This window comes from Mastacembelus armatus, chromosome 11 (assembly GCF_900324485.2).
Source record: "Mastacembelus armatus chromosome 11, fMasArm1.2, whole genome shotgun sequence".
Lineage (NCBI taxonomy): Eukaryota > Metazoa > Chordata > Actinopteri > Synbranchiformes > Mastacembelidae > Mastacembelus > Mastacembelus armatus.
In genome coordinates, this window is record NC_046643.1 from 14015653 (window position 1) to 14031446 (window position 15794).

A 15794-nucleotide genomic window follows, 5' to 3' on the forward strand; every position below is an offset into this window, starting at 1 on the left:
GATACTGGTCTCTTTGTTTTTTATAGAAAGAACACACAGCACACTTTTGACATTACTAATAACCAATAGTGCATTCCCAGTTGTGGATTAAAGGATACACGTACACTTGCTTACCCACTGAAATTATGTTTAATGTATCAGTAAATTTTAAAGACCTTTTTGGTTTCGTATGAAAGTATACCCTAAAGAACCAGTCACATATCACTAAACTGCTAAAATTTAAGGTTGATGAAGGTGCATGGTGTGTGTGTGAGTGCGCAGGCAAATCACTAGCTTTGCTTCATGTTTAGCAATTCATATGAATTGTATACCAAGCTCAAAACATTAAAATACACTGAGATAATGATGAGCTAACCCAGAATCAAAGCGCCACAGGGGAAATGTTACTTCATGCTTACACTTATATGCAATGCATACATATATACACAGAATGCAATTACGCACTAACACCTACATGCAGTCATGTGGGCACCCATCTACATAAGGTTGCACACTTTTGTTCACACACAACACAACCCACTAATTTGACACGCATGTCACCTCTCGCTCACACATACTGCCTCCCACACCAACACACACACACACACACACACACACACACACACAAAGTACACACTAGCTGCACAAAGTACACATTAGCTGTACTAACCCTCATCACTGCACATGCACACTGCATGTGGAAGCCTCTTAAATACAGGCAACCCACACACACACCCCCCACCCCCCCCACACACACACACATCATAAGGTTAGCAGATGCTGAACAAAATAGAGCTTCAAATGTTCAGATAAATACTGAAGTTGCTCAGTTGTTTAATTGTTCTATAAAATATTATTTAGCCATAACATCTTTTAAAAATATAAATTACAAATATGGCATCCTCTTCTTCATGACTGACATCAATAGTATAATGGCTACTCTTACACATGTTCCTCCTCCTTCTCCTCATTTAAATCATCCCCATTACTAAAACTATCACAAACCTGTATTCACCAGTAATACTTAATGACAGCAAAACTGTAACTTCAACTGACTACACTGCACTTCAACTGCACTACAACTAAACCTTTCCGAGACAGATACAAATACACTGTGCACACACACGTTGACACAAGATTGTGTTTAAACACGTAATCAAAAATGTGCACAAATATAAGTGCACCTATAACATTTTTTTCCTCCATGCAGCCAGGCACACTCAAACTACTATGATAATACTATGATCAAATATTTACCATGGTATAGTCCTTCCATTTAAAGCCCCAAAGAGTAGTGAAATAAGTGTAATCCCCCACTGACAGACAGCTAAATTGGGAAAAGCCAAAATCCGGAGCTTCTGTGGTCTATGGGTTAGCGTTGTGATGTGCTAGCCAACTAACTCAGTAATGATGGCTAATGTCGGCTTAATCTTACAATCCAGTCTCCTCCTCCTTCTTTCCTCTACTATCACCACTACTACTACAACTACTGGTAATATACAGACACACAGATACAACTGCAGCAAGAGTGGCAGTAGAGTACAGAGAACAGGGAAAGAATGGAGAGAGAGAGAGAGAGAAGAGCAGTAGGGAGCCTATGACCGTGAACGGGGGGAGGGAGGCAAAAGAGAGAAAAGGAGGAAGGAGAAGGGGATGGGGGGGAGGGGTGTCTTTGTCTCCCAGGAGAGGGATGAAGGGGGAGAGAGGGAGCCAGATGTACAGGAGGCAGAGGAAAGCAACAGAAGAGGGAAATACATAGTAATAGATGGAAACAAATGATGCAACAACTGCAAGAAAACACATGGGTTGGAGAGAAAAGGAATAAGAAAGAGAGAAGGCTGAGGAAGATGGCAAAAAGCAGAGAAAAGTGAACAGGAAATAATCAAGGGGCAAAAGACGAGATATGAGAATGACATAAGATGGGGACAAGAGTATGGGTTATTTGGTGTATGCATATGGTGTGTGAGCGTATGTGTGTGCGCTATGTGGCCTCTGGCTATTCTGCCTCTCTGACACAAATGAGCCCTCAAGGAGCTACTCAATTAGTAATAGTGCAAAGCCTTCAACTCAACACTGCCTTTCAGAAATCCTCTATCTTCAGAGGAATACAAATGATAGCAATTTGGGGATGGTGGAAAACAGTCAACTGATGTGCTATGTAAGGGGTGCACATTTAATCCAGTTTTACTGAAATCATATGAAGGGATATAGAGCATGGTTTACTGTATTTACTGTATTTTCAGACAACTGTTTACTCATCCTATGAACTGATTACTTAATATTCAGGATATGATGTAAAAAGTACTGATCTCACACTGTGATGCAAGAGCAACAGCCACGGGATCACCAAAGTCATTAGGATAGACCTTATAGGAACCATGAATGGATATGTAAAACCTTTTATCTGCTGGACGTACCAGAGGAAAAGTTGGGGACCACAAATACCTAGAAAAATTTCAATTTGCAATCCATCCATAGCTGTTGAGATATTTCAATCTGCCACCAAGTGATGAACTTACTGCTCATCCTGAATACAGACGGAATCTCAAAGATTCACAGAAGATTTTGTTTTTTATGTTAAGAACTTTCCTGTCCTTGTGGCAGCTATCTGGTCACTGGAGTGTACATAACCATTTCCACTGTTAGTGCCATCAAATTTGTGTTCCGTCACACTGTCACTGATTCTAGATATTACATTCAGTGTGTCACAGTGGACAATCTGAACGAATTATGGCCGAGAGAATAACTCCTTATCTCACTCTGCCCATGCACAGCAGACTCTTGCTTACACACAAGCAAACAGGCAGACGAGAGTTGCTCAGGACTAAAGCAGATTAACGGGCCACTGGATTAGTAGGCCAAGATGTCACACACATACTCTCATTTAGAAGGTAGACACAAGCTGCGTCCCTCTGTCTCCCTACCACTGTGAGTCTGTGTTTAATGAGTTGGTGCATTAACACTGCCCTCTAGTGGAAATGGATTTTCAAGTAATGTGTCAGACAGGACAAGAGCATCCCTGCTGTTGGGTTTTTTCTTGAGTTTATCAGCCACAGGGTTTGACTGTGTTAAGGTGAATCTCTACTTTGTCTGAACATAAAATATATTATTAAAATAATTTCATAAAACAGCAAAACCTCCTATTTCACCCATATCGTACATTTTAAGGAAGGTAAACAAATCAGCCACAAATCCAAGCACATTTATAATTTTACCAAAACTTTCCCATTTACCCTGCCTAACTCTCTTTAAGCAAGAAGGTCCTGGGTTCGCAACCCGGCCTTTCTGTGTGGAGTTTGCATGTTCTCCCCGTGCTTGCATGGGTTTTCTCCAGGTACTCTGGTTTCCTCCCACAATCCAAAAACATGCATGTCAGGTTGACTGGTGACTCTAAATTGACCATAGGAGTGAGTGTGAGTGTGAGGTTGTTTGTCTCTATGGTGGCCCTGTGATGGACTGGTGACCTGTCCAGGGTGTACCCCTGCCTTCCACCTGAAAGAGAGCGGCGAGAGGCTCCAGCTGATCCCTGTGACCCTGGTTAAGGAATAAGCGGGTACAGAAAATGGATGGATGGAATGAGTCTACTGATGTCTAATCACCCAGACAGACACATTATGCATACACTGACACACAGACAGACACACTGTGGCATTACACTGACATCTGACTTCAGCAATGAGTTTATACTTGCACACCAGTCTGTGCAAATGCGCACATGTGTTTATGATGTCATACCTATGGCTTGTATCCAGGTGTTTCACTACTAATCAGTGTGTGTTTCACAGAGATCCATTACGACTGTGCATGTTTGTAAGTGTATGAGTGCGCAGCAGTGTTTGTGTGCCTGTGGCTGTGAATGAATCTACAGCAGAGATGAGGTCATACGATTGGCCAAGCAGACTAATGTCTGCCCTGTTCTCATTCTCTCTCTCTGTGACCGCCTCTCTCGCAATAATTGTCTTATGTGTGACCACTTTTAACCAAGAACCCAGTCACTCTGTGCTACAATACTCAACCAGTGATAGCTCAGTATTTATTCTCTATCTTTAAACAATGCAAGGGCTATCTGCCCCAATGGTTAAGCTCCAATGCCAGAGAAAGTTTCATAGTAACTGAGCAAATAGGTTCTGTGACATTTGGACTGAAATTCTCTACTAAAGTCCATATGACAGATTCACATCAAGTTGGAAAAACAAAAGTCTCTAAATTGGTTCAATCAGATCAATTAATATAATTCAAATCTAGAAGCTTAAGTGACACCACGTATTTTGTGATATGGTCTTTCCAGTGGTCAGACTAACAAAAGGAAATTGATGCTAAACCAGTTAACTAAATAACAGCATGTCCTGTATTATATACATAGATAACTAATTGTTTAAATATCAAGTAAATGTTTGATTTAATCTGTAAGAATTAAAGCTTCCCCCTGTTTGGATCTGTTGGATCATGCAGACTTGCTTAGGAAGTGATGAAAAAACCCAATGAAAACTAGGGACTTCTAAAGTCTCAAAGATTCTCTTTCCAGGAGCAGAGTTAGAAGATCAATAGATCAAGTTGTTAAAGCTTTTGTGTCTGTATGTAAAAATAAAGCCACTTAGCTTAGCTAGGCATAAAGACTGAAACCACAGGGCGCTTTCATAAAGTAATAAAATCCAAATATCAGCAACTCTAAATCTCACAATGTGACATGTTGTATCTTGTGTTTAATCAGTACTACAACTAAAAGTTTTAAAAAGACACATAGTGGGTCAAACAGCAGGGATGGAGAAAGTTAACTGCATGCAGCCAAGAAACGGTCTGGCATAAAACCCAATGTAAAACCACAAAGTTGATTACAGAATCGTTTTTAAGCTTTTTAAGGTTTTGTATTAAAATGTAGTTTAACTACAGTAACGCTGATTACTGTGATCCATGTACTTTTATTGCTTGAACAAGAAGCATTTGGTGTCTGAGACATATCCTGAGACATCTCAACAGGTCTACAGCTGTACAAAGGACCAGGCACAGTGGGGATTAAAATAAATGTTTTTTCTGCACAATGGCCACTGTGAAATTTAAACATCCTGGCTGTGAACCTAAAAGAAGACAGCCTGGTTCATGACACATTACCTATCTGTACAAATACCTAGTTGATGTTTTCATGTAGAGCTGCAACGACTAATTGATATTATCGATAAAAGTCGATTACCAAAATAGTTGGTAACAAATGTATTTAATGATTAGTTATGCAGCTGTTTGCGGCAACACACAGTGACATGGTGCGCAACTGCAGAGATGAAAATGGCAGAAGAGTGAAAGTCACGTTTTCCACAGTTAAACAATTTTATGTGCCATCTTGTTTTTCTGTTATGTTGTCAGATACTCAGTCATCCAGTAATTTTTTTTTTTACGGTTCTCACGCCAATTGACCCAGTAACTTGTGCATCTCACTAAGCAGACAGATTTTTGTTTTATCTGATGTTGGTCAAAACTGACTCTATAACATGAGACCTATGTCACAGTTAATCATGTCTGTATTTCCTCTGCCGCATTTAGTTTTTTTGCTGCTGTGCCTGTGAAGCTGATGGTAAAAACTCCATACACATGCATACACGTAAACACATACACACTGCTGTTCAGAGTCGGTGTGGATTAAATGTTTGTGTTTACATATAAACTCAATTTTTACAATGTTGTAAAAATTAAGTCAAGAGACAATCTGGAGTTGTCATTTTAACACATGCAGCTACAGCAGGAGACACAACAGAGCTCACACAAGATGCGGACTGAAACGTTGATTCAGACCCAGGATTTGACTCCATCCCAGGCCACTCTAAACGCAGGCAATATTCGTGGACATGTAGTGGGCTGTTGCTATGCACTATGGTTGCTATGTCCATTGCCAAGAGACCGTTCTGGCACTGCGGCAAGAGTAAAAGTTGCACTTGATCTGAGGATTCGTACCCCATCAACTTATTCTGCTGCTATATTATTGCCTGCAGGCCACCAGGAAATACTCCGGTGCTGCCAATGGTCTGTCACTACCCAGACTTTTTACAATGGAGTCCAGCTAATATCTGGTCTGTAATCCTTGGACAATTGCTTTTTCACATGTAGCTCACCAGGATAATGTCTCGCAATGTTTAAGTGTAAGCAGGTGCAGATCTACAGGGCAGCAAGGGAAAGTGGCTGCACCCCCACTGTAGTGTTTGCACCCCAGCTGCCCCCTCACCCAGATTATGCCCCACACTGGTTTTGTTCCTTTTCTGTAAGATTAGGAATGTCTTGGAAGTGTTTATTAATATAATTTAAGAATAAATAGAGTTGTACATCTTTTGTACATAAGAATTGTATTTTACTTTTTGCCACTCCATGTAAAAATTTCTAGAGCCACCACTGAGTGCATGTCTGAAAGCATGCTGCTTCATTAGGGTTAACATGCCACTCGCTTTTGATTTAAATGTGAAATTTTAGTAAACAAGTGCCGTTTTTAATGTAATAAAATTTAGGATCTGTTTAAATGTCATACTTAAAATAGTTTGTTTTTTTATTACATGTGTAGCAAACTCATTGTTTAAGGTTCATATTTTGACAATAAGACATTGAAAACAGATTTCTCTATGTTCTTTTGTAAAAATCTGATTAATTGATAACATAATTGACCGATTAATGGATTACTGAAATTGTTGTTAGAGCCCTATTTTCAACTCATCTTGGGACCCTTTCTCCTTCACTTTGTCTTCTAGCTTCATCTCTCTATGTCCATTTTTATGTTTTTCCCCATCCAGCTTTCTCCTCCCATCTCTTCTCTCTCTGTCTATATGACAAAGCCCAACAATTACTTCTTTCTCTTTCACCCTCTGTGACTCACTGCAATGTAATTATGCCGACTGTCCACTCAAACATGACAGACGCACCCACACACACAGGGGGAGAAGGGGAATGTATTTACAGTATCTGTGGATGTAATTGTTCTTTTTTAAATGGCGGTGCTCTCACCGCTTTACTCAGACAAATGAAGAGACAAGAGAAGTCATTAGTTTGGTGAGCCATTTTGGTTGCACCTAGCAGTCAGTCTTATACATAGATATAGATTCACAGAAGAGGGAATCACTATCTCCCAGTTTCATCCATCACTAGCTGACATGCTGCACCAGTGACCTACATGACCAAAGGTAGCTTGCTCCAAGTGTGTATCCTTCCTTATGTGTGCATGCTCTGAGGAGAGACGAATCATTAACTATGATGTAATTTCCTGCCATTGTAGCCATTTTTTGTGCACACAGCTGGCACATTACTTCTACACATACACAGGCTAAAACAGCTGTATTAAATCAAGCTCAGAAAACCTGCTATGATAGCCTACATTAAACTTGTAGACATTTTGTGACTTTGAACATAGAGGAAATGCAACACTGAAGTACATAAACACCTGGCTGGATGAGATTACCATACAGATTCCAACAAATCCAACTATATACACTCAATTACAATCATTAGATTTCACTGTATCTGGTATTCGAAGAGTACAAAATACGGGTTTAATATACTAGTAGTTTCAAGTTTTTATAAAACGGGATGCACCAATCTGGTTTAGTGGGAACAAAATTAATTGTGCCATGCAACATTTTGCATAAAAATAATCTATGAAACAGCTGGCCCATATAGAAATGGCTGGCCAAAAAAACTGAATTATAAATACTCCAGTCAAATTTCTTTCACTGCACGGTTTTCAAAACCTTAACTCATGGTATCTGCCAAGAACTGACCACAAAGCAGTGCTCTCCTTACCTCACTGTATGGTGGGGAAATGGTAAAACGCAAGAGATTGCTGTGGCTTAGTTAACAGAAATAAGTGAAAATTGAAACACTGATTTTTATAATAATTTCAATAAAAAAACTGTAATATGAATCTGTCACATCATGGCCACTACCAGGAAACAAACACACACACTCAAAAAGTCTGAGCATTACTGTCTTATTGCACCTCAATTAGTAAACACACAAATACAACCGCAAGGACGCGCACACGTATCGCTAACAACTTTAAACTGATAATTTTCAACTGACAAAACCAAAATGATGTTTATTCAACTTATCGTGGGTAAACAGTCATTACTGCAGCGTATAAACACACTACAGGCATGCACTAACATGCACACACAACTACACACATACATATGCCAATATGCAAACAAATGCTTAGAGAGGTCTCAGTAGCACTGCTGGTGCTGAGAGGAAGAAGGCGTTTTCCTTTCAGCTCCTGAGGGACGCAGCATGTTTTAGGATGTGCAGTAAGCATACTGTGAGTGTGTGTGCGCCTAAGGGGTGTGGGGGCTGTTTCCTGAACAAAACCAATGCAAAAACAAAGAAACTGGACATTCATTCACTTCATTCATTCCATCTCCAAACACACACACACACACACACACACACACACACACACACACACACACACACACACACACACACACACACACACACACACACACCTTTTTCCTTTAGAGCTGGAACCACATGCTGGAAGATGCAGGGGAATATGTACAGCAGAAGATAGAAGCTTAATTTATAGATTCAGGATATATACAATTACATATATGTCAGCTTTTCCAAAAACACACACATATATAGACACTCAATGTTATTCATAACTTCTAAGTTAGTAAGGTAAAACTAAGAGTCCCAGTTTTTTGGTTTGTTCATTCATGATTTTTTCCTTCCTGAGGTGAGTTTGCAAATAGCTTTCATACATGAGAAAACAGCTTAGACCTGTTCACAGCTACAAGTATTTACACAGTAGGTAAAAAGTGGCCAATCACTGGAAAAACTGCCATCTGGTTTGCAAAGAAAACAACTAACAACTTCTTGTTGCTCAAACTGGAAAGAAATTACCATAGTCGTTCTCCTGCTAGACAAATTACTTCATTTGGTATCATGAACCCATGACACACACATATTAAAGACACACATACTATTATTCAGGACCTCTACATACCTCCACACACACAGTATCTGTCTGTAATGATTGCTATCACTAGTTAAGAGTCATTATGAGTCACACTGCATACGGCATTCTCTTGACACTAGACTGCTGGCTTTGTTACCCTCTTGTCTTCCTCTCTGTGCCTCTGCCCATCTGTCTACAACAGAGTAGCAAAACATGAGTAGAATACATGGCAGATAACAGAACAGAAAAGTGAAAACTTTTATATGGACCATAACAGAGGGCAACCTTGCAGGAAAAAAAATAAATATAAACAGAATACAAAAGGTAGCGTTCTCTGCAACATAGTGGCCTGCTCCTGTAAGATCTTTGAGTGTAGTGAAGTGTTTCTATAAATACAGGCCTCCTGCACTGCTCTGCAATTTACACACACCACAGAAACACACACACACACACACACACACCACCACACCACTGCCACGCCTGTATTAGGCCAGCTGCGGGAAGAGCCGAGTCAGAAAGGTGTAGCTCTTTACTCTACCCTCTGTGAACAGCTTGCTGCCATCTATCAAGAAAGCCTAAAAAAGAAAATTTCTATGGTAATTCATATATATTTAAAAAAAAGAAAAGAAAAGAAAGAAATATCTCAGACCCACATGATGGAAAAACAGGTTTCTGCTTGAGATAAATGTTTACACAGTATTTGGTTTGGACCTATGATACTAGTAGACTGAGCCTGTAATTTTATTCATAAATGGTATGAAGTTTAATCAGACCATCATCTTCTTCTTCTAACACACTTCAAGTTTGAGTACCATCATTTGATTAAAATGGCAACACATCGACAAAAAGCAATTCTTGCCCATTCAAATGTGCAGTCATAGACCACTCTTTATGTGGCACAGTCCTTATTTATATCTAAGGGAGCTGAATGGATGCAGCCCAAGTGGAACTAAATATAAGTTCATCAAGTGGATATACTAATTAGCAGTGTGAGCCTTGTTTTCTAGTTTGTTAATTCAGCAACACTATCTCAAACCTGTAGAAAGCTTTTCAGTCATTTAAATTAATAACTGGATGGGAAATTTTAGTTTTAGAGCTGACAGCATTTAGCGCTATGCGTTTTAAACAAACTGCACATAAGTCAGTAAAACTCTGTTTCATTGCAGTGAAGGAAGTAATGTCTGTAGCACGTCATCCTGGCAAACACTTTCTTCTCAAGAGAGTAGCTTTTATTCAGGTGACAGGAATTTCCCAGATTTTATTGTCACACCACAACAACCATCTAATTTTGCTCGCTTCAGCTAATGGGAGCCAATATGAATTTATACCACATTAATCCAGCAGTGAATATCTGAAAAAGGCAGTGAACAAAAACAATTTATACTTTATTCTATCACATTTACCAAACTGTGACTGTAATACACAAGTGAATCTAAAAAAAAAAACAACTTTCAACCATTTCAACACTAACATGGATCATGGATTGCATCAGTAATCCAAATTACTGCTCTCCACAGAACTGCAACTATAAGTATGCAGAATGGCACCCCTATTAGTATAGTGTAGCCTCAGCGGCCTCAGGATACTGCAATTCATTAGCATGTTCTTGCATCTGGAATATGAAGTGGAAGCAAAGGAGGCTCAGCAGCACCACAGCACTTTCACAGCAGAACACAGTGTTCTGTTTCTGTGAGATTAAGTTGCATTTGACAGTGACAACATCTGTTTATTTTGACATGTACACACACTACCCATTAAAAAAAACAGATTATGACATAACTTGTTTTTAAAATAAATATAATCTTTGGCAAGACTTAAAGACTCTCCAACATGCAAGGAAATATGAATGAACTATAACAATAATTTCAGGTTATGTATAGACAGAAGATGCTGATTCAAAAAGTAAAAGCACAATGTCTTTAAATGTCTTGTTTTGTCCATTCAATTAAGAATTAAATCATACTCAGTAAATCCTCACATTTAAAAAGCCATATATTTGGCACTTTGAACACTTTGACATTATTAATTAAAGTTTCAGATTTTTTGTAAATTTGCTAACTGATTAACTAATTTACTATTTCAGATCTGTTTTGCCAGATTAAATGTGTTGGATGTGATGTAGACCCTTTCCCTAATTATTATGCACCCCATCTATTCAATTAGCCTATCACAGCATCAAACACTATGGGAGGGGGGGTTTATAAAAGTGTGCTCTTCATACCAAACAAAATGAGAAAATACATAACAATAACTAGTCCGTAAAGGAAGGAAGGAAGAGTTCAGTAAGTTCACTCCAGTTCACGGTAACCAATCTTTGACACAGTGAGCAAACAAACACTTGAGGCAGAGATTTAGGAGGAAAATGTAGGTTAATCCGGTGCATTTACTTACTTCACCGCAGGTTACGGCTAACGTTACTCCACATTCTCTCCATGTGACTGTGGCGACGAGTTAGGTGGCTTTGGGTCGCTCTTCTTTTCAACCAACTACTCCGAGTTACTAAAAGAAAAAACTACGTCCAACTTACGGCTCTGTGAAGCAAAGCCAACCATATTTCCCCGCTGACATGAAGTGAACAAATGATAAATTAGTTCATATATTTAGGAAAGGAAACCGCTAACGGCAGCAAGGACGAACGTTAAACCAACCGCATCCCATAATTTCTTTTAGCTCTTCAAATAATCCCAAAAACACAACACTCACTCACATGGACTTGTTCCAAAGGACGTCCGACAGGTTTGTCTTGACTTTGCGAGTGTGAGAAGCTGTAAGCAGTGTGGAAATGTTCCGTTATTTCAGCTGGGAATAGTTACAGATAGTGTTTTTCGCTCCTGCCAGTCTCCCCGTCGCTTTCCCTCGCTCTCCTGTTCCTGCTTCCCCTCTGCTTCCCAACTCCAATATGGCCGCCGCAGGGAGGGAGGGAGAGAGGGACGGGGACAGGGGGAGAGAGAGAGAGAGAGAGCGCTAATTGTGAGGAAAGCATTGCTGCAAACAGGAACCCATGAATGAATGGATGTGTACATGCCGGGCGTTATTATTAAGCAGTTATATTGTATTACAGAAAGTGGTATCTGTGGTAGAAGCAATTCACTCTGTCTTCACTAAATAAACACCAGTGGTGGGAGAAATAATAACACAGTGAAAAAAATACTTTCTTACAAGTAAAAGTGATGCATACAATATTTTTCAGAAGTGAAACTGCAAATGTATTAGCATCAAAATGATAATTTATATAATAACTTTGAAACTTAACTATCCATCTATATATACATTCATCTAATTCATATCTAGGTTCACAGGGCTCTGCTGGAGCATATCCCAGCTCTTTTGGGGTGAAAGGCAGGGGTACACCACTGGACAGGTGACCAGTCCATTTTAGGACTACATATAGAAAAACAACCACACACGCTCACACTCACATCTATGAGCAATTTAGAGTCACCAGTCAACCTGACATACATTTTTTTTGGACAGGCAAACTCCACGCAAAAAGGCCCTTGCTGGGTTTCAGACCAGGAACGTTCTTGCTGTGAGGCAACAGGACCTAACCACCAATTCACTGTGTTGCCCTGAATTATAACTATTGATGTATAAATGTGTCACATCAATGTTACAGCTGGTAAAACTGACTTATATACTGCTGAGTAGCTTGTGGATTTCCTTTTATTTTTAACAATTATACCATGTCATAACAATCTGTAAAGTCACTGATGACTAAAGGTGTCTATAGTAGAATAAAAAGTACATTATTGCTTGCAGTATAAAATAGGAATACTCAAGTACATGTACCACAAAAATGTACTGAAGTAAGACATAATATTTGAGTAAATGTACTTATACTAGCAAAGGGACATTTCTACAAAATCAGAACCACAAGACTGGGTCATAATTAAGGACACAGCTCCTCTGATATTGTACTTAGGTGGCACAAATCTATTAACCTACTATCACCATAGTTGATATGGAGTGATCTTTATGGCCTTTAGAGGTCTATCCTGGGCTAGTTACCCCTGTTTATTTGACTGTTTGTTACTTTTGTAAGTGACACAGCAACATGGCTTGTTCACTTCAAAGTCTTTTGGGTTCTAAATTTAATCTCACACCTTTATCCTGCAGTTATAGGCTCCCAGCTGTGTCAATAACAGATACTCTTCTGTGAAAGAAGGATATTTACTTAGGCTCAGTGTTTCTTCATTCTGTGATGGCTCAAAAATGACATCTGGTGGTTAAAATTTGTCATTAGACTAAATTTGGGCTGCCTGAGGCTATGGATTTTTACATTTTTGTCCACATCAGACAGACTTACATTAATTTGTAAGTGTCCTTAGTGGATTCAACCTGTCAGACACACATTTGTAAGGCCACATCTAATTGATGATTCAGCACACAAAAGTCCAATCTAAGATCACCACCCAACTGCAGGCCTGTATGATAATTCACCACCATCTCAAACAACAGGTGTTTGTCGCATAACCCATATAATGTTTTGGGTTAGATTGGCTACTTCAAAGATAATGTGACACCCAGTTGCCAATTTATTATCCCATATACCGTTAAACCACAAGGCTTTTGTGAAAACCTTTTTACTAGGATATCTTGGGAATATGTCGCCTATACTGGTGTGTTAAACCAAGATTAGTTTCTATTTTCACCTTACCGTAGTTGATATAAATAGACTGTACATAATAATAAAGACAGTGGACAGTATAAGGCAATAAAGTTCAACCATAGCACCATAACACACATCTTCAACAAAAGTGAATGAAGACCTCTCTAAATAGATTTCATGAAAAGGAGGGAAGTGTTATTCTTCAAGCTTTCTGCCTTTACATGTTCAAACTTTGAGCTTCATGTTTGAAATAGAGGCCATTTAGGTAAACATAATGCCGTGACCCGGATTCGAACCGGGGTTGCTGCGGCCACAACGCAGAGTACTAACCACTATACGATCACGGCTGGTCACACTCACGTATGGGGAACTAAATGGACATAGACATAGCACGTCATTTGGTATGCGCCTTCTTATGTAGTCCATACCTGTCAACCCTCCCGTTTTTCCCGGGATTCTCCGGTATTCTACCATTTTATCCCGCTATCATCCCGTTTAAATATTTTCTCGTATTTGTGAAGACTCACCAAGCTCTGAGGTTTTCCTTATACTTGTGTCGAAAAAGCTTCAAGGCTTCAGTCTAACTAAGAACAGTGACATCTGGTGGCCAACTGAAGCCATAGCAACCTCTCAAGAGCGCGACTAAAGCACTGACAATCTCATGTCAGTGATAAAAGTTCAGAAAACACTGTGTGTTCGTTTTAATCTGCTAATGAGCCTATACAAACAACAAGACCAGAGATCGTTCCTGCTGCAGCTTTGCAACTTATGGTGTTTGGATGAACACAGATACATCTTTCTTTTTATTTTGTGTTATAGTCAGAAGACTTAAAGATAATGGTTTCAGTCATTTGGGGACTTGTATTGTAGTCACCAAAATGTACTTTATATGGGAATATCAGTTTTATTCATATTAGAGAAAATTCTCGTATTATCAACTGTGATCATATTGATATATATAGTATGTATGCAGTTAGGTAAAAAACTATGGTTTAACTGAATCAATTTAACTTATTAAACTAAATTTCAGATTTTGTATTAGCAATCTGTTAAAATGTGCTTGACTACTGCTGAAATGATATATAATAGTTATATACCTATTTATTTAAATTTTCTCCTATTTAGTTTTGAAATAGTGGACAGTATGTGTGCTATTGTGTGTGCTTCAACTATGGATAAAATCCTTTTGTATGTAGTTGCTTTGAGCCAATTGTAAAGTGAGATGGACCATCCAATAGTAAGGTTAACAGACCACATTGGTTTACACCAATGTAGGGGCCCCCTGAACCCTTGGGACCCTGGACCTACGCCCAGTAGACCTGTTCAGTAATCCAGCCACGCTCTGGGGGCACTGTGCCGTTCGGCCCTTGTGATCCCAAATGAAGATGAAATGAGCTTTTAAAATGTAAATAAATACAAGTAAATCAACCACTGGACTGAAAGTATTCAGATCATCCCACATGAGTTCATTGTGAAGTTCAGTGTTGGAGGCTGCAGTTGGACTTCCCTTATTTTCAAATCCCAGTGTTGACAGGTATGATGTGGTCATTCATTGCATATCATTGCATTTGATATTTGAACAGCATTAGTTACAGAGGTGTAGCATATCTACTCAGGGTCAGCAGCTGAATGTACGTCTTTCTTCCTTTCACCATGTAGCAGACAACTACGACGTTGAAGAAAACATTTCTTGTTGGTGTTAAGCTGCCGTGAACCGGGTTCGAACCGGGGTTGCTGCGGCCACAACGCAGAGTACTAACCACTATACGATCACGGCTGGTCAGGAGAACTGTGGTTTTGTTAAGGTAAACACTCAAGCACATCACTACAAATTTTTATTTATGTAAACCTCAAAATATATGAATGACAGTTATCCTATAGTTGAAAAGATGTGGATAGTAGGTCTATAACGATCCTTAATAAAAATCTGTTGCTCGATCTGTAGCCACATTAAGTCTAGTTTAGTGAACTTCTATTTCATTCACTGAAAATTGTCACGTGTCTGCCGTGACCCGGATTCGAACCGGGGTTGCTGCGGCCACAACGCAGAGTACTAACCACTATACGATCACGGCTGACTGTCCGCACTGGCTTGTATTGTCAGACATAGAAATACCCTGTGAGATACTATAAACTATGGAGGTCGTAAATCATGTATGTGTATGTAGCAGCAAAAAACAAACACAAAGTGGTTAATTAACACTATAGTGTCATTTAGTAATAACCAGATAGGTTTTGAACCTTGCAGGTGAATATAATACGTGTAGACCTATGTGTGCA

The 15794-nt window shown here is 39.3% G+C and overlaps 1 protein-coding gene and 3 non-coding genes across 7 annotated transcripts in view; all 4 read right to left on the reverse strand.

The window, feature by feature from the left end:
* Positions 1-11784, reverse strand: part of ptk2aa (protein tyrosine kinase 2aa) — a 53571-nt gene extending 41787 nt beyond the window's left edge. Inside the window, exons 1-2 of one of the 4 annotated variants that reach the window (XM_026301187.1) lie at positions 11613-11784; positions 11293-11404 (exon numbers count right to left, since the gene is read on the reverse strand). The gene's annotated coding sequence lies outside the window, so the exon portion shown is untranslated. Of the gene's footprint in view, positions 1-11292; positions 11418-11608 lie in introns of all 4 variants that reach the window. The other 3 variants (XM_026301188.1, XM_026301186.1, XM_026301189.1) reach the window with 3 other exon arrangements.
* A 2005-nt stretch (positions 11785-13789) lies between these two features.
* trnah-gug (transfer RNA histidin (anticodon GUG)) lies at positions 13790-13861 on the reverse strand. Its single transcript has one exon. It is a non-coding gene; the product is annotated as a tRNA-His (tRNA).
* A 1358-nt stretch (positions 13862-15219) lies between these two features.
* trnah-gug (transfer RNA histidin (anticodon GUG)) lies at positions 15220-15291 on the reverse strand. Its single transcript has one exon. It is a non-coding gene; the product is annotated as a tRNA-His (tRNA).
* A 226-nt stretch (positions 15292-15517) lies between these two features.
* Positions 15518-15589, reverse strand: trnah-gug (transfer RNA histidin (anticodon GUG)). The gene has a single exon. It is a non-coding gene; the product is annotated as a tRNA-His (tRNA).
* Positions 15590-15794: the final 205 nt, after the last annotated feature.